Raw genomic sequence first — 18,302 nt, forward strand, 5'->3', positions numbered from 1 at the left:
GGTGACCGTCATAAGCTGCTACTACAACAGGAATGCCGCTGGATCCGACGGCTGTTTTCCCTTTCACCATTGGGACTTAATGAGGAATTCTCTTTGGTACCTTTTTTATAAATAATTCATTTTTTCTTTTTTCTCTTTTTTTTCTTTTTTCTTTTGTTTCCTTTTTTATATATTTTTTCATTTTTTGTATCTGAGGACATGTGTGCCTGATGACTTTGCATCCGGATCCATTGTCTAATCTAGTTACTATTTGTTCATTTAAAAAAAAAAATTTTTGTATTTATATGTATATTTCAGTTGATGATTCATATATCTACTTACTAAAAGGCCTGCATGTTTTGGCTTTCTTATAAAGCATGATCTATAGGATATAATTAACGCATAGTAATTAGTAATGTAGCCAGTGACATACATTAATCCATATCAACTTATTGTCAAATAACTCATTACTGGCCATATACATGCTTTATTATCATACTATATTTGTGCATTAATCATATGATTCATCTTTTTATATTATTTGTTTTATGTCATTTTGTACTGTATAGTATTTGTTGTTATTCGATGCCTGTGCGCCTCTCCCCTTGTCCCCGGAAACAGGCTAGGTGGCTCTTCAGTTCCGGGTGTGTTCATTTGCCCGGACTGTCTTGAGCGCAGCCTGCTGGTTGCCACGGGTGACGCGTTAGTGGTGACGCGCAGCCCGAGGGCGACCCACAGCACTGGGACACAGTTACGGAGACGTGTTTCTCCGTGCAGGAAGGATAGGGTCCGGCTCCATCGTGTGGCTGCAGACGACGTGTAGCGGACAAAACCTTCCCCTGTACGTCACTTCCGGTTCACGGCTCGCCGTGCTGCTTGGAGGTGACGTAACTGACTTCCACATGTGACGGGGAACAGGTGAGACAGCTCACAGGTAAGTACTCCACACACTATATAAGGCACTCATGGGCTAAGCACTCAAGGCACATGTCACTTTGGAAATAGACACTGCGGTTGGCAGTGTACAGCACCATGTCACTTTATCTATTCCCATGAAGAAGATAATCGAAACAGCTGTCGGAATGGAATGATAAGTACTCATTGATATATTCATGCTGCTACCATCATGTGTGCTATATGCTTGTTGCCTCTTTTAATGAATTTTCTGGACAAGTAAAACTTCCTTTTGCATCTAAGCTGTGTGCTGGTTCTTCTGGGTTTGATCGCTTTTGTGGTTATTCTTGGATTTTTTCTACATGATTATACCAACCGTGCACTAGCGTTCTGTCTAATTGTAAGTGAGAAGCGGCTGCTTTTGTGGATTTGTTTATATATATATATATATACAATGCTCAAAAAAATAAAGGGAACACTAAAATAACACATCCTAGATCTGAATGAATGAAATATTCTTATTAAATACTTTGTTCTTTACATAGTTGAATGTGCTGACAACAAAATCACACAAAAATTATCAATGGAAATCAAATTTATTAACCCATGGAGGTCTGGATTTGGAGTCACCCTCAAAATTAAAGTGGAAAAACACACTACAGGCTGATCCAACTTTGATGTAATGTCCTTAAAACAAGTCAGAATGAGGCTCAGTAGTGTCTGTGGCCTCCACGTGCCCGTGTGACCTCCCTACAATGCCTGGGCATGCTCCTGATGAGGTGGCGGATGGTCTCCTGAGGGATCTCCTCCCAGACCTGGACTAAAGCATCCGCCAACTCCTGGACAGTCTGTGGTGCAACGTGGTGTTGGTGGATGGAGCGAGACATGATGTCCCAGATGTGCTCAATCGGATTCAGGTCTGGGGAATGGGCGGGCCAGTCCATAGCATCAATGCCTTCGTCTTGCAGGAACTGCTGACACACTCCAGCCACATGATGTCTAGCATTGTCTTGCATTAGGAGGAACCCAGGGCCAACCGCACCAGCATATGGTCTCACAAGGGGTCTGAGAATCTCATCTCGGTACCTAATGGCAGTCAGGCTACCTCTGGCGAGCACATGGAGGGCTGTGCGGCCCCCCAAAGAAATGCCACCCCACACCATTACTGACCCACTGCCAAACCGGTCATGCTGGAGGATGTTGCAGGCAGCAGAATGTTCTCCTTGGCGTCTCCAGACTCTATCACGTCTGTCACATGTGCTCAGTGAGAACCTGCTTTCATCTGTGAAGAACACAGGGCACCAGTGGCGAATTTGCCAATCTTGGTGTTCTCTGGCAAATGCCAAACGTCCTGCACGGTGTTGGGCTGTAAGCACAACCCCCACCTGTGGACGTCGGGCCCTCATACCACCCTCATGGAGTCTGTTTCTGATCGTTTGAGTAGACACATGCACATTTGTGGCTTGCTGGAGGTCATTTTGCAGGGCTCTGGCAGTGCTCCTCCTGTTCCTCCTTGCACAAAGGAGGATGTAGCGGTCCTGCTGCTGGGTTGTTGCCCTCCTACGGCCTCCTCCACATCTCCTGATGTACTGGCCTGTCTCCTGGTAGCGCCTCCATGCTCTGGACACTACCCTGACAGACACAGCAAACCTTCTTGCCACAGCTCGCATTGATGTGCCATCCTTGGATGAGTTGCACTACCTGAGCCACTTGTGTGGGTTGTAGGGAGGTCATACAGGCACATGGAGGCCACACACACTACTGAGCCTCATTTTGACTTGTTTTAAGGACATTACATCAAAGTTGGATCAGCCTGTAGTGTGTTTTTCCACTTTAATTTTGAGGGTGACTGCAAATCCAGACCTCCATGGGTTAATAAATTTGATTTCCATTGATAATTTTTGTGTGATTTTGTTGTCAGCACATTCAACTATGTAAAGAACAAAGTATTTAATAAGAATATTTCATTCATTCAGATCTAGGATGTGTTATTTTAGTGTTCCCTTTATTTTTTTGAGCAGTATATATATATATATATATATATATGATATCCAGTAGTATTAAAAAAAGTAGCAGTAGAAGTAGTAGTAAAAAAAGGCAATTTAATATTAAGAACAGATACAATGGACACAAAAATGTAAAATATGGTTTAAAGGTGTGCAAAGACAAGTTAAAGCATATGCAATGCTGGGAGCAGTGCTTCATCAGTGTCTTCATTTCAGAATGTCAAATGAGAATGGATCCTACCCATATTGGTCAAGAGGAGCCGCAGGTTTTTAGAGAACAGACATGCAGGGTACCCAGGTGAACCCTGCATATAGCTCCTAGACTTTGTCCAAAGTGGGCAATCAAATCCTGATGAAGGTGATCCGAATGCACAGATCAAATTTTCCAACGCGTTTTGAGACAGCTGCGGTCTTTTCTTCAAGTACTAGCCAAGGATCCATTATGATTTGACATTCTTAAATTAAGGGGTCTATTAAGGGGTCTATTTACTAAGCCTTAAGGGCCCTATACACTACAACGATAATGCCCGATTTAATCTGATTTTGACCTTTCGGGTCGATAAATTGGATGGAAAGTGGCAAATTGGATGTGTTTTACATCCGATCCGATGCGCGGTCCCGTGAGCATCGGACCGGAGCCCCTAGGTCATTGGTGCTGCACTCGTGATATGTCGGTTCCCGCAGGCATGGCTGGGATCGCATAAGATACATCATATGCAAAAGGATCGCATACGATGTATCGTATGCGATCCTGCCGCCTGGAAGGCTGCCGGGCGGGCCAAGGGAAATCTTATGTAACATGAGGGTCCGACATGTCGCTGTAGTGTATTGGGCCCTTTAGAGTGAGATGGAGATAAAGTACCAGCCAATTAGCTCCTAACTTCCATGTTACAGTCAGTGGGGCAGATGTATTAACCTGGAGAAGGCATAAGGAAGTGATAAACCAGTGATATGTGCAAGGTGATAAAGGCAGCAGCCAATCAGATCATACTGTTAATTTACATATTAGAGCTGATTGGCTGGTGCCTTTATCACCTTGCATTTATCACTGGTTCATCACTTCCTTATGCCTTCTCAAGGTTAATACATCTGCCCCACTGTGTTTGAAAAATGACAGTTAGGAGCTGATTGGAACTCTGTCTTCATCCACTTAGCAAATAGACCCCCAAGACACATACAAAGCTCTGTTCCCAGCACTGCATATGCTTTAAGTTGTCTTTGCACACTTTTTAATCATATTTTACATTTCTATGTCCATTGTATTGTCCTTAGTATTAAATTGCCTTTTTTTTTTTTACTACAAATACTACTGGATATCTTTATTTATATATATATATATATATATATACAGTATACCTTTTTATCACTCTGCATGTTGGTTCACACGGGACATCGCCCAGTCTGTAACATACCCTGACATTTCACTTAAACTAAGGTTCCACAAGGGAAACCCCTTTGTTGGAATACGTACAGGAGTCCACCAGATGGGATGCCGGCTGTCACTATACTGACAGCGGCATCACATCAGCTGGAATCCCAGCAGTGAGGTAGCGAGTCCCCTTTTGGGCTTGCTGCGCTCACCACGCTTCGGGCTCAGTGGCGAGCTTCCCTCGCCACAGCTAATAATCCCACTTGGGTGGTGGCATGGACCCACGACCCGAGTGGGAATACCGAGCTGCATTCCTGAATGCCGGGATCCCTACAGGTGTTATTTTAACCGCATCCCCCTTTGTCACAGCAGGCTTGCTAGCATCCAGGGAAGCAACCAATTGGCAACCTCAAGCATACCATCTAGCAGTTATATTTAGTTTCAATTTGTGTGGTATCATCTCCTGGTTAACATACTTTATTATTGTTGTCCCACATAAAGGCTAGAAGGCACAGGGAAACCTGAGAAAGTGGAAAGGGGGACAAAAGTGAAAAGAAGACTTAGCTCACTGAAGAATAGAGTCACTGGATCCTGGCAAAAAGATAAGGTACTAAAATGAATTTATGGGTTACTATCACTGAGTCTTTAGCAATCTATATTGTAATACAAATAACCATGACTTACCAATAAACCTCCACTAAGGATTAACAGTCCATGGGTTGAATGTGACGCACTGTAATAGTTGAGAGTCAGCGTGATTCAAGGCCTGATTCAGAGGTGGGAGCTAAGTGAACTGAATGCTAGTGCACATGCATCTGAGTCACACTGTGCATATGCTCATTGGTCTTACAACGGTGGTCACAGTGCAAATTTGTATGTAGAGTGATTGATAGTCAGTTACCATTAATGGGAGGTAATGGCGATAGTGAATCAACTGCAGGCATGTCTCGATCATTTTGGGGGCATGTCTCAGCCTACAACTGCACCAGTGTACACAGGGGTGTGGTATGTGTGACCGGCGGTCAAGAGACCGCCAGTCAGCATATCTATGCCAGTATCCCAGCAGCGGAATGCCGGTGTGTGTGTGTGTGTGTGTGTGGGGGGGGGGGGGGGGCGGCGATGCAACAATCCCCCACGAGTGGGAATAGTCCCTGTTGCCGACCATCGGGATTGTGAGGGTGCAGGATGTAGGGGGAGGTATTGTGACCGGCGGTCTCCTGACCACCGGTCACATAACTACATCCCATACACAGTTACAATGGCGATGCGGCTTATTTCCAATGAACATTCTGAGCAACCATAGGTGGTGTGACTGATGCTGCATCTTTATACGCAAACATCAGATTAGAGACACCATTAGTGTACATCTCTGTGCACATAACAATGGCTGCATCATTAGGATATTTTTGCAACTCTGTTGCATACAAAAACCACATCCACCTCTGAATCAGGCCCTCAGTAAAAGCATTACACAAAAATTTGTCGAATAAGTCTTTAACTTTGTGTGGCAACTCTCAGGGCTGACATCAGAAATTGTGGGGCCCAGGACTGACAAATTAGGCAGCCCCCCACCGAAACCATATTATGCCCCATGCACCATATTAAGGGCCTAATTCAGACCTAATCGCAGCAACAAACTTGTTCTCTAATGGGCAAAACCATGTACACCGCAGGTGGGGCAGAGAAAACATGTGCAGAGAGTTAGATTCGGGTGGGCTATATTGTTTCTGTGCAGGGTAAATACTGGCTGCTTAAGTTTTACACTGCAATTTAGATTTCAGTTCGACACACCCCACCCATATCTAACTCTCTCTGCACATGTTATATCTGCCCCCCCCCCCCCCCTTCCTGCAGTGCACACAGTTTTGCCCATTAGAGGAAAATTTGCTGCTGCGATCAGGTCTGAATTAGGTCCTACGTCCCCACAGTAATGCCCCTAACACCATATTATGTGCCTACAGTTATGCCCCTATCACCCTGTTATGCCCCACACTGTAATGACCCTGACAACATATTATGCCCCCACATTAATGCCTTTGTCACCATAATATAATAATTATGCGGTACCTGCTCGTTGTCAGGGCGTTCTGCTCATTGTCAAGGGCTTTTGCTTGTTGTCAGGGGTTCTGCTCATTGTCAAGGGGTTTTGCTCACTGTCAGGGCCTTCACCCCCCTTCCCCCTCCCCGACTGCCGCTGCAACCTGTCTGCTTCCTTTCAATAGTTAGAACTATTGAAAATGTCCCTCCCAAAATGACCACCCCCTCAGAGGAGACAGTTATTAAAGATACTACAGCCCCCCCTAGTATCTTTAATAACTGTCTCCTCTGAGGCGGTGGCCATTTTGAAAGGGACATTTTCATTAGGGAGCTGTGGGCAGACAGTGGCAGATGACAGTGACTAGTGGCGGTGAGCCGCATGTGTGGACCTGCCCTTTCCTCTCTATTAAAGAGGCTTTACCCGGGGACAGCTATGCCCGCAGCACTCCCCTGATGGCGGGCTTGCCAACTCTTACAGCACTATTATCATGAACTTAAGTAACCTGGTTGTTGCAATGCGTGTGGGTTACTGTGATAACTGTAAGCAATATAAATGTTGGTGGTTCTGTAGACAGTATTACTATTTTGCTAATTATAAAAAGAAAATATATGTGTTTATGTAGTGAATGAATAAGGAGGCTTGGTAAAGTAAAATAACATGTTTAAACGCATAACTTTCAATCAATAAAATGACGTCAGGAGCATACAGTTTGTGAGAGTCCAATGGAAATGCAATTTTCCTACAATAAGCTAAATGATCTGTACTGTAAAATCAGATGTGTTCTAACTATTCTATGGGCCCTTAGATTTTATTTTTATTTATACAATTATATTTAGTGTGTGTACTGTATTAAGGAGTACATGATATTTCTTCTATTTGGAAAAGGCAGCAAAATATCAGGAAAATTGGTAAATCTCCTTAAAATGCTGAGTTACAGATGGTTATTGACAAAATATACTATAGAAAACTGGATATAAAGAAGACCACGACTAAACATCTACAGTATGAAAAAAAAAAATCCAGAAGCTTGGGATTGTTCTGGTCTTGTCCTACAGTTGGTGTGCGTATACCCAGTAAGAAAGAGTAAAAATTGTTGCCAACTGTATAGCAACAGTGAACTGGATAGCCTGTCAGAGACTGCAAGATTCCAATAATTAGGAGTAGAGTGCCAGCTAATGACAGGGTGCAATAAGATCTTGAAAGTTAATATAAACAGGAGCTGCTTCTGCAGTCACAAGGAGAACCTTCACTGACTTGGCTTCAGTTAAGCTTCAAGCTGCTGTACTCAAGATTGTTGCATACGCACTGTATGTGATCAAAGTCGGATCTGAAGGAGGTGACAGATAGGTGAATATTTATGTTAGGAGGAGAATGTGGTCCCCCCTTGGCTGAGCTAGTGGCTGGATATGTTCTAGCATTAGCACCATGGTGGCACAGTGCTTAGGATTGCTATGTCAAAATGTAAGGAATGCGCACAGAAAAGAGAGGTTGCGTAACCATAATTCTAGCTTTTGTGTCTTTGCCATGTTTCCAACCCAGCAGAGTAAGATATTGGGTCAATGTCAGGGTCCATTTGAGGTTATATATACAAGTTGCAGAAGTAGACTATGAAATTGTTCTGCAGCATGGCACCTAAAGGTGAAAACAAATAAATCATGTATTGTTAACTTTCTAATGTTTGGAGGAATCATGGAGCCTTATTTGTACACCCACTTAGGGATGGCATTAAGCTGTTTCCTCATGACACTATAGACCCTAGTCAGACTCCATGGTCCTTTATAAGCTGGTCATAATTCCTAAGTAGGAGGAATCTTTAGAAGCTTATTGTGGAATTGTGGAAATTTTAAGCATTCTCGGGAGAGAAGAAACCTTGTACAGCCCAACATTGTTATGTTTTCAGGGCTTGTTGTTCATTCCCAATATACTGTACTTCCAGAGGTGATGGTGATTAAAAAGTTCAAGATATGCCAAGTCTGTAGGTCATTCTGGAGTCCATGAATGAAGGGTGTAGACCTACTGTATTGGTCCCAAATTGGAGAGAGGTACCCATTTAATTTGTTGACTTTCATAAAGTTAACAGTGTCTTCACATTTGGTGCCTACACCATTCCACATGTGAGCCTCTTAACCATCTCAGATCTGCCAATTATATTTTCATATTAGGTCTCAAAATGGGGGAGTTGTAGATAAAGGAGGATTGATAGGAGTAGAGGTAAACCAAGAAGACAAAGCATAAAATCCTCTTTGTCAATCCCATAGGGCTAAAGTTAGGATCTTTGGTCTCCATGGAATCCATTTCTCATTAAATATAAATGGGAAGTATATTCTACTTAAAAGCAGGTTCTGTGATCACTTTACAATAATAATTCATGCTGTAAGACTACCACCTATTTCTGAGGTCTACCAATCAGATAAGCTCTACTACTGCAAACAGAATGTATGCACATTAACTTTATTGGCTGTCTTCCATTCTAAACAAACTATTTAACTCTCACATTTTTATAATTTATTTAGCAGGTGGATTGTTTTCTACAATAGGCAGCAACAGAAGTGGACTGATCATTGAATCTGTGCAAAACTTGTATCAGGTGCTATTAGGGTGGTGTTTTACAGGATTTTCATTTCATCAGCTAAAAGATCTGATGAAAAACTCAACCACCAAACTCATTCCAATGTGTCAGGTGGTGCTTTGCATGAACAAACAATTATTCTGTGAAAGCATTGTCCTTTGTCCTCTGATTTCCAGCAAAAAATAGAGCTTCTGTTGGTGGGATTGGTGTTCCCTATGTGTTAGGGTCTCATGCCCTGTGCTGCCACGTCGTCGTGGCAGCCAGGAGACGGGTGCTAGCGGAGTGGCCTGAGCGCAGCTGATGCTCCGGTTCGGGTCTTTTGCTGTGCGGTGGTTGCGGGCTCTGTGCACGGCAGGGGATCCGGTGCTGGTTTTTGTGCTCGCAGTCTGTGGGGTCTGAGTGGGGCATGGACGGCACCTGCTATGTGGGGCCTCTTCTCGGGTTGAGCGGATGCTGCTAAGTCTTTGTTGGTTAGTCAGTTCCTGAAAGTTAGCCAGTACTGTGTAGCTTTGTATTTGTTGTTGCTTACTGCAAATATGCCTGGGGATTTGGTACTACACTCTGCCAATCCAGACCTAGCAGTAAGACTGGAGTCAGTCGTTTAACTTGCTGGGGTTCTTTTGCTACTCTGTGAACTTAGCAAGTTTGCGGCTGTATTCTTAGACTTGCCTGCCTAGGTCCTGTCTCACTGTGCAGGGTGTTCGGGTGTCGGTTTGGTGGCAGTGGGCTGGGCCTGTGCACTGCGGGTGAGGATTAGGATTGTGGAGACTCTCCTTGTGTCTATCATTCCATCTCTGACCAAGGAGTTTACTGCCACACCCGTTGGTAACCCTTTAGGGTTTTGCTGTTGCCCTTAGCAACAGCATTTCGGGTTCTCTACGTATTAAAACACAATATCTTGCTTTTTCCATCTGAGCATTACTAATACTAGGGAGACACCCAGTTTCTTAGCCTCTGGGCTTCTCTGTTCACTTTGTGTTTATTTTGTTACCCTATCACCTTCTGTGTACGTAATGTCATATTCCCCAGTCTGTCTGTGAGTTCATTTGTTTTGCATCCCTATCCGTTCAGACACCAGTACACTCCTGCAGGCACTGGTGTGCATAACAGTTCAAACACCAGTACATTCCTGCAGGCACTGGTGTGCATAACAGTTCAGACACCAGTACATTCCTGCAGGCACTGGTGTGCATAACAAATTTCAGCAGCCTAATACTCCTGTTGAAATTTTGTGGGAATATGGAGCATACCCCTCAAAATACGTTGCAACAGGTGGTCGATCAGGTGCAGGTCCTGACTCGACAATTTAATGATTTGTCCATTAAAATGCACACCTCCCAGGCCGCTGGCGGAGCTCCCGCAGCAGCAGCACCTTCAGGGGTTAAGGAGCCGAAAGTAAATCTCCCGGATCGTTTTTCTGGAGATCGCTCGCAGTTCTTTTGTTTCAAGGAGAGCTGCAAGCTATACTTCCGGCTTAGGCCTCAGTCTTCTGGGTCGGAGATTCAGCGGGTGGGCATAGTGATTTCCTTGCTACAAGGAGACCCACAGGTCTGGGCATATGGGTTGCAGCCTGACTGTCCGTCGCTTAAAAGTGTTGATGCTTTTTTTACGGCACTGGGCATGTTGTATGATGACCCTGACAAGACGGCCTCAGCCGAGGCTCAGATTTCGATCCTTAAGCAAGGGCGAAGGCCAGTTGAGGTTTACTGTACGGAGTTTCGGAGGTTGGCCCATGATACCCAGTGGAATGACCCAGCCCTGAGACACCAGTACCGAAGAGGTCTTTCTAACCAGATAAAAGACCAACTGGTACAATATCCCTTGCCTGATAGCTTGGATCAGCTCATGCAGTTATCCATCCGGGTGGATAGACGGCTGAGAGAGCGTAGGCTTGAAAGGGAGACCGAGGTTTCCTTCTTTCCCAAGGGAACCTCAGACTCTGAGGAATTTTCCGAGGAGCCTATGCAGATTGGGGCTACCCGCCTCTCCTCGCGTGAGAAGACGCGGAGGAGACAGCAGGGGTTGTGTTTGTACTGTGGGAATAAAGGTCATGTGGTAGTATCATGCCCAGAAAAGCCGGAAAACTTCAGGGCCTGAGGGTGATGGGAAATATCCTGTCAGGCCAGAAGTCAGAATTTCCCAAGAAGACTTTTATCATTCCGGTGACCTTGAAGATCCTCGGTCAAACTGTCAAGACTGAGGCCTTTGTGGACAGTGGGGCCGACGGGGTTTTTATGGACCGCCAATTCGCCCTGAAACACTCTGTTCCCTTAGTACCCTTGGCATCGGAAATTGAGATTTGTGGGTTAAACGGGGAACCATTATCCCAAGGTAAAATTACCTCTTGCACTAGCCCGATTTCTTTGTTTATTGGAGCCACACACTCTGAAAAATTGTCCTTTTATGTGACTGTCTGTACTTTTGCCCCATTGGTGTTGGGGTTACCCTGGTTAAGGGCCCACAATCCTCAATTTGACTGGGTCTCTGGGGAGATTCTTAGTTGGGGTACTGATTGTTTCAGGAGTTGCTTGAGCCTTCCAGTCAGGCTCTCGCAGCTAAATTTGCCTGGATTGCCAGGGTGTTATGCAGATTTTGCGGACGTGTTCTCCAAAAAAGTTGCAGAGGTACTACCTCCCCATCGCCCCTATGACTGTGCCATTGATTTGTTGCCAAATGCTAAGCTTCCCAAGAGCAGGTTGTACTCCCTGTCACGTCCTGAGACTCAGGCTATGGCAGAGTACATTCAGGAGAACTTGGCTAAGGGATTTATCAGACCTTCACAGTCTCCAGTTGGGTCGGGGTTCTTCTTCGTGGGTAAAAAGGACGGTTCGTTGCGACCCTGCATCGACTTCAGGGAATTGAACCGTATCACGATTAAAAACTCATACCCACTGCCTCTCATTTCGGTCTTGTTTGACCAGCTTCGTACTGCCACCATTTTTTCTAAGATTGACCTACGCGGTGCGTACAATCTAATCCGAATAAGAGAGGGGGATGAATGGAAGACTGCCTTTAATACCCACTCAGGGCATTATGAATATTTGGTGATGCCTTTTGGGCTCTGTAATGCCCCGGCAGTCTTCCAGGATTTCATGAATGATGTACTCAGGGAATATTTGGATAGATTCTTAGTTGTATACTTAGATGACATCCTAATCTTCTCCCATTCCCTGGAGGAACATCGGAAGCATGTACGCTTAGTCCTCCAGAAACTCAGAGACCACCGGCTTGGGGCGAAGCTGGAGAAGTGCGAATTTGAAGTTCAGCAAATCGCATTTCTAGGATATATTATCTCCCCAGAAGGTTTCCAAATGGAGGGTTCCAAGGTACAGGCAGTCCTGGATTGGGTGCAGCCCACTAGTTTGAAGGTGCTTCAGCGTTTCCTGGGCTTTGCAAATTTTTATAGACGATTTATCGCTGGATTTTCGTCTATAGTGGCGCCCTTGGTGGCACTCACTAAGAAAGGGGCGGATGTTGCTCACTGGTCTTGTGAGGCTAAAGCGGCTTTTGCCTGTCTCAAAAGGGCATTTGTATCGGCCAAGGTGCTGCGACACCCAGATCCAGAGCGTCCTTTTGTGGTGGAGGTGGATGCCTCTGAGATGGGTATTGGGGCAGTGCTCTCTCAGATGGGAGTGTCTGATAATCGCCTTCATCCCTGTGCTTACTTTTCCCGTAAATTTTCGCCTGCCGAGATGAATTATGACGTGGGTAACCGGGAATTGTTGGCTATTAAGGATGCACTCGAGGAGTGGAGACACTGGCTTGAGGGGGCTAAGTTTGTGGTCTCAATTCTCACCGACCATAAGAATCTGGCATATTTAGAGTCAGCGAAGCGTCTCAATGCCAGGCAGGCACGATGGGCTTTGTTTTTTGCTCGCTTTAATTTTTTGATAACATATCGCCCTGGGTCAAAAAACATCAAGGCTGAAGCGCTCTCGCAGAGTTTTGCTCCAATCCAGGAGACCACCGAGGAGCCGTTGCCCATTGTGTCCCCATCATGTATTAAAGTGGGCATTACCCAGGACCTCTTATCATTAGTCCTTAGAGCACAGGAGCAGGCTCCTCCAGACCTTCCGGTAGGTCTTTTGTTTGTGCCTCCTAGGTTAAGACAGCGAGTGTTCCTGGAATTCCATGCCAAGAAGTCGGCAGGTCACCCGGGTATTGCCAGAACTCGGGAGTTGCTATCTAGGGCGGTGTGGTGGCCCTCGGTGGCTAAGGATGTGGATCAGTGGGTTCGGGCATGTGACATCTGTGCCCGAAATAAGACTCCTAGAGGGGTTCCTGTTGGCCCATTACATCCACTCTCTATCCCATCTAAGCCATGGACCCACATTTCAATGGATTTTGTGGTGGACTTGCCCAAATCCTCGGGGATGACAGCCATCTGGGTTGTCGTTGACAGGTTTTCGAAGATGGCGCACTTCGTTCCACTGGTTGGGCTGCCATCGGCCAGACGCCTGAATTATTTATGCTGCATGTTGTGCGTCTCCACAGGTTGCCACTTGATGTGGTCTCTGACCGCGGATCCCAGTTTGTGGCCAAATTCTGGAGGGCATTTTGTTCCGATCTCCAGATTTCTGTCAGCTTGTCGTCAGGCTACCATCCGCAGTCTAATGGGCAGACTGAAAGGGTGAACCAGTCCTTGGAGCAGTTCCTCAGGTGTTATTTCTCCAAGTGTCAGACTGACTGGGTTGCTCATCTGTCCATGGCGGAGTTTGCCTATAACAACGCGGCTCACTCTGCTACAGGGATCTCTCCCTTCCTTTGTGTGTATGGGCATCATCCTAAGGCCAATTCTTTTGACCCCCTGGACTCCACGCCTGGTGGTTCCTCTGTGGTTTTGGTCCTTAGAGGTATTTGGAGGAAAGTGAAGAAAGCCCTTGTGTCTGTGTCATTAGTGACCAAAAGGGTTTTTGATAAGCGGAAAAGACCCTGCAGCTTCAAATTAGGAGACTTCGTCTGGTTGTCTACCAAGAATTTGAAGTTGAGACAGCCATCTTATAAGTTAGGCCCCCGGTTCATCGGCCCTTATAAGATCACCAGGGTTATCAATCCGGTGGCATTTCATTGTTCCCTTTTAAAACGGGCGATTAGTAATCCTTCTTCCAGTGGAAGACCTTCCCCTCTTCTGATATGTGGCCAGAGGGAGTTTGTTGTTGAAAGGATTCTTGACTCCAAGATGGTTCGGGGTCGGCTGTCATTTTTGGTGCACTGGAAGGGGTATGGCCCGGAGGAGCGGTCGTGGGTGCGCAGTTGTGATCTTCATGCCCCCAGACTGATACGCTCTTTCTTCTCGCAGTTCCCCGATAAACCCGGTGGTAGGGGTTCTTTGACCCCTCGTCAGAGGGGGGGGTACTGTTAGGGTCTCCTGCCCTGTGCTGCCACGTCGTCGTGGCAGCCGGAAGACGGGTGCTAGCGGAGTGGCCTGAGCGCAGCTGATGCTCCGGTTCGGGTCTTTTGCTGTGCGGTGGTTGCGGGCTCTGTGCACGGCAGGGGATCCGGTGCTGGTTTTTGTGCTCGCAGTCTGTGGGGTCTGAGTGGGGCGTGGACGGCACCTGCTATGTGGGGCCTCTTCTCGGGTTGAGCGGATGCTGCTGAGTCTTTGTTGGTTAGTCAGTTCCTGAAAGTTAGCCAGTACTGTGTAGCTTTGTATTTGTTGTTGCTTACTGCAAATAGGCCTGGGGATTTGGTACTACACTCTGCCAATCCAGACCTAGCAGTAAGACTGGAGTCAGTCGTTTAACTTGCTGGGGTTCTTTTGCTACTCTGTGAACTTAGCAAGTTTGCGGCTGTATTCTTAGACTTGCCTGCCTAGGTCCTGTCTCACTGTGCAGGGTGTTCGGGTGTCGGTTTGGTGGCAGTGGGCTGGGCCTGTGCACTGCGGGTGAGGATTAGGATTGTGGAGACTCTCCTTGTGTCTATCATTCCATCTCTGACCAAGGAGTTTACTGCCACACCCGTTGGTAACCCTTTAGGGTTTTGCTGTTGCCCTTAGCAACAGCATTTCGGGTTCTCTACGTATTAAAACACAACATCTTGCTTTTTCCATCTGAGGGATTACTAATACTAGGGAGACACCCAGTTTCTTAGCCTCTGGGCTTCTCTGTTCACTTTGTGTTTATTTTGTTACCCTATCACCTTCTGTGTACGTAATGTCATATTCCCCAGTCTGTCTGTGAGTTCATTTGTTTTGCATCCCTATCCGTTCAGACACCAGTACACTCCTGCAGGCACTGGTGTGCATAACAGTTCAAACACCAGTACATTCCTGCAGGCACTGGTGTGCATAACAGTTCAGACACCAGTACATTCCTGCAGGCACTGGTGTGCATAACACTATGGCAGAACTTTAAAGGGTAGAGTATCTGGTGTATATTGAAACCAGAAGTCCTATCTCTAGGAAACCTCAATTTAAAATGGATGGTTGAGGCCTTTCATTACCACCTGGGTGTGGATCATTAGATCGACAGTGTCTAGGTTGACAATATTTAGGTCGACCACTATAGGTAAACAGTCACTAGGTCGATAGGATCAGAAGGTCAACATGTTCTATGTCGACAGGTCAAAAGGTCGACATGAGTTTTTTATGTTTTTTTGGTGTCGTCTTCTTCGTAGAGTGATCGGGAACTCCAATTAGTGCACCGTGTCCCCTCGCATGGCTCGCTTCGCTTGCCATGCATCGGGCAAAGTGCCTCGCTCCGCTACCGCTTCGCTTGGCACAGATTACCGTTCCAATCGTAGTCCGCGTGGATCGTTAAGTATGAAAAAGTAAAAAAATTAAAATAATTTTTTTTATAACTCATGTTGATCTTTTGACCTGTCGACCTATAACATGTCGGCCTTCTGACCCTGTCGACCTAGTGACTGTCGACCTATAGTGGTCGACCTAAACATTGTCGACCTAGACACGGTCAATCTTCAGACCGGATCCCTACCACCTTGGGTGTTGGCATTTGTGACCGGACGCCTTTCGTACGAAAGCACTCACCGCTTCCGTGTCCCATTCCCAGTGCACAGAATGGAAGGTTTAGGTCACACGGGAACTGACCACATAGGGGATTCCCGCTTACCGTCAGTAACCGCCTGTTACTGACTCCACCCACTGCACTGTCGGCGGGTTTATGCTGCCACCACCAAACTCCTAACCTGCCGTGGCGTTTGGAACCACGGTTCTGCTCTGTATGTGCCGACACACTGCCTTACCACACCTGTGTGGTATTGACGAATCCCCACTAGCCACTTGCTAGGCCTCTACCGGTAGCTGGTGGAAGGCGGAACTTGGAGACGTGAGGTGCTTCCCTGGACAGCCGGAGGACGGGGCTATGTTTGGCATAACCCTGTAGGTCAGAAGATGAAGCAATCTTCTTGAGGCAGATGATGTTTATTTGCTCAATAATAGTCTTAAAAAAGACTATTGCTAGGGGCAACAGCATACAGCAAGATGTTCCAGCAGAATGAAGATGGTACAAATACAATTTCCAAGGGGCAACTGCCCTCCTTTTATCCTACTCCAATACACATTACCACAGGGGGTAAGCCCGTCCTGTGGTGTACAACCAATCAATGTTTACCCATGGGCTGTGCATGCCTTGGTCACATGCACAGCTAACATTGTTCTCTATGGACAGTGGGGAGTGGTCACTCTCCTTTGACTGTCCTATTCTGGAGGATCAGGATACGCCCCGGTGCCATTCAGTCTAGGCTGGGGGAAGTTTTCCCGCCTAAACTGACTTCCAGAAACCTGCCCGGGACCTAGCCCACTGCCTGCAGCCTGGATTTGGGCTCCAGAGCTGGGCAGCCTAGATCCCCGGTAAAGGTTTCCTGGCCACTACGGGTGATCTCCATGGAGCTCCAGAAAACCACTCAGCTTGTTTCAAAGCTGAGCATCTCCTCTCTCTCCCAATGCCCCTTTCAAGTGTGAGGCTGGAAGGGAAAGTATTCAGTTTTTGGGGAAAAGGTCTGGGAGAATCCATCAGCCTGCACAGCCATGGATTCACCAATCCTGGAACACACAACCAAGTAAGTGCAATTTACCTTTAAATACATTTCATTTAAACACATGTGTTTCCCTTTAAATCTACACTGAGCCTGTGCCCTGCACAGGCTCCACATTCCCAGGCACTGCAGTGCCTCATAACACAATATATTTATATATATATTACATTTAAAAACCATTGTTCTGTGTTTATTCCTGTAGCCTGGGGGACCGCTGGGCTCTCCCCAGGGGCAGCAGGACACACTGGGAGCTAGAAGCACCGCTGGGGGTGCTGGCTGCAGCAGGGGCTAACTTCCACATGCCCCGCTGCTGCCCTCCGTCCTCCAGCGTGGCTGAAATTGCCGCCTCGCCGCAGCCCCCCGACCCGAGGCTGCGGCCCACCCCCCTTCTGAAACCCGGCGGCTCGGGACGCTTATCCCAGCCGCCGTGGCTCTGTGCCGCTGGAGCGCTGAGGCGCAGGGAGCTGCGCTCCCTGTCCCCAGCGTCCGGTTGCCTTCACATGCCTCCGCCGCTAGGGAGCCGGCTAGCCCGGTCACTGTGTGCGGCGCACCCCCCAGCATCGCAGCAGACCAAGACGAGCTCGTCCCGGCGGCTGCGCTCAGCCAGTCATGTAGCGCTGAGGCGCCGGGAGCAGAGCTCCTGCCCCCCAGCGGCGGCACACACAGAGAGTGCTGCAGCGGGAGTGGATCTCCCGCCTGCAGCGGCTCTCCCTTCTCCCCGGCGCGCACACAGCTAGTGCGCCAGGGGCTGTACTGACCACTGCAGTTGCCGGGAGCAAAGCTCCCAGGCTCCGGCGGTCAGCAGCTCCCCTCTCCCCCGGCTCGCACACAGAGCTCAGTGCGCCAGGGGCTGCCCTCACTGCCGCAGTCGCCGGAGAGGTCCGGGACCGCGGCAGACATTAAAAAATACAATTTTTAAACATTCTATACACACAGCGCCTAGCGCCCACAATATTTTAAACCTGGTGCCAAGTGCCCATTGTCCTTATAATGGCGCCGAGCACTAGGGGTTAACCCCTTCAGTGCCGCGGCCGCCATTTTTCACGGGGGCTGGGGGGTCTCTCCGGCCACACTCCTCCCCCCCCCATTCAAGCAGGGTCAACCAGGGACCCATGTCCCAACGATTTGGTCCCTGGTCCCGCAGTCCTTAATGAGGTTACCGGGAGTTCTTTGGGGGTTCAGGCTCCTCCTGACATGACAGTCCATCCGCATTGCTATGAGCCTTGCCTTGCTTGTGAATAATATGAAAGTCATAAACCTGAAGAGCAAGGCTCCACCGCAGCAGTCTGCTGTTTTCCTCCGTGGTGTGCTGGAGCCACCGTAATGGATTGTGGTCCGTTACCACCATAAAATGGAGGCCATACAAAAAGGGCTGAAGCTTCTTCACAGCCCAAACAATAGCCAAACACTCCTTCTCAATTGTGGCATACCCCACCTCCCGCGGTAGCAGCT

The 18,302-nt window shown here is 47.4% G+C and overlaps 1 protein-coding gene across 2 annotated transcripts in view; it reads left to right on the plus strand.

Moving 5' to 3' along the window:
- The first annotated feature begins 4,775 nt into the window (after positions 1–4,775).
- ARHGEF18 (Rho/Rac guanine nucleotide exchange factor 18) overlaps positions 4,776–18,302 on the plus strand; it is a 326,699-nt gene continuing 313,172 nt past the window's right edge. For both annotated transcript variants that reach the window (XM_063916323.1, XM_063916329.1), the window contains exon 1: positions 4,776–4,855. The gene's annotated coding sequence lies outside the window, so the exon portion shown is untranslated. The remainder of the gene's footprint in view (positions 4,856–18,302) is intronic.

Source organism: Pseudophryne corroboree, chromosome 1 (genome assembly GCF_028390025.1).
Source record: "Pseudophryne corroboree isolate aPseCor3 chromosome 1, aPseCor3.hap2, whole genome shotgun sequence".
In the NCBI taxonomy this organism is placed as follows: Eukaryota; Metazoa; Chordata; class Amphibia; order Anura; family Myobatrachidae; genus Pseudophryne; species Pseudophryne corroboree.